Genomic DNA, 711 nt, shown 5'->3' on the forward strand with positions numbered 1-711 from the left:
CTGTCCTGCAAATATTCCAACAGTGGATGTATAGCAAAAAAAAAAAAATCCTTCACCAGTTTCATCAGTCATTTCTTACCATCCATCGTCATATATTCAGCCAAACGTAAATAATAATAGTCCTACCTGCACTATCTCAATCCCAATAGAAAACCGAACCTCTGTCAGCCGTCACCCATGTCCGGGGCCAAAAGAGCGAACACATTGACAACACGATCACCAAACAACAAACAGTGCTGTCTTCCGCTGTACATCCACCACGAGTCTTCCCTTTGCCATTCGTCGACAGCGTGTTACCCCGGCGGCCATTTTGGATCCAGCACACATTCCCGACTTCGGCCCTAACTTGGCGAAATTTATATCTATCCGAAATGCACTAGTATGATCAGGAAACCCTTTCGCCACGATGCTTCTACTAGTTTGGGTTGATTGAATATATGAGGCTAGGATGTTGAACGGGGTTTGAACGTCGATCTCTCCGGAATTTATGGCTGTGATAGCAAGGGAATTTATGGGGCACTGGGAGCCAAAGGCATTGCAAGTTTATGGGAGTTGTGACTCGGATTAGAGCCAGGAGGACTTGGGTATGTGTCGCTTCGGGGGCTGGCTGTTGGCTGAGTTACAGGAGTTCCGTCTAAGAATCGAATTATGATAATTATGAAAACAAAGCAGGTAGAGGGGAAAACGCCAAAGAGAATGACATGAAATTAA

Source organism: Penaeus monodon, chromosome 19 (assembly GCF_015228065.2).
Source record: "Penaeus monodon isolate SGIC_2016 chromosome 19, NSTDA_Pmon_1, whole genome shotgun sequence".
In the NCBI taxonomy this organism is placed as follows: Eukaryota; Metazoa; Arthropoda; class Malacostraca; order Decapoda; family Penaeidae; genus Penaeus; species Penaeus monodon.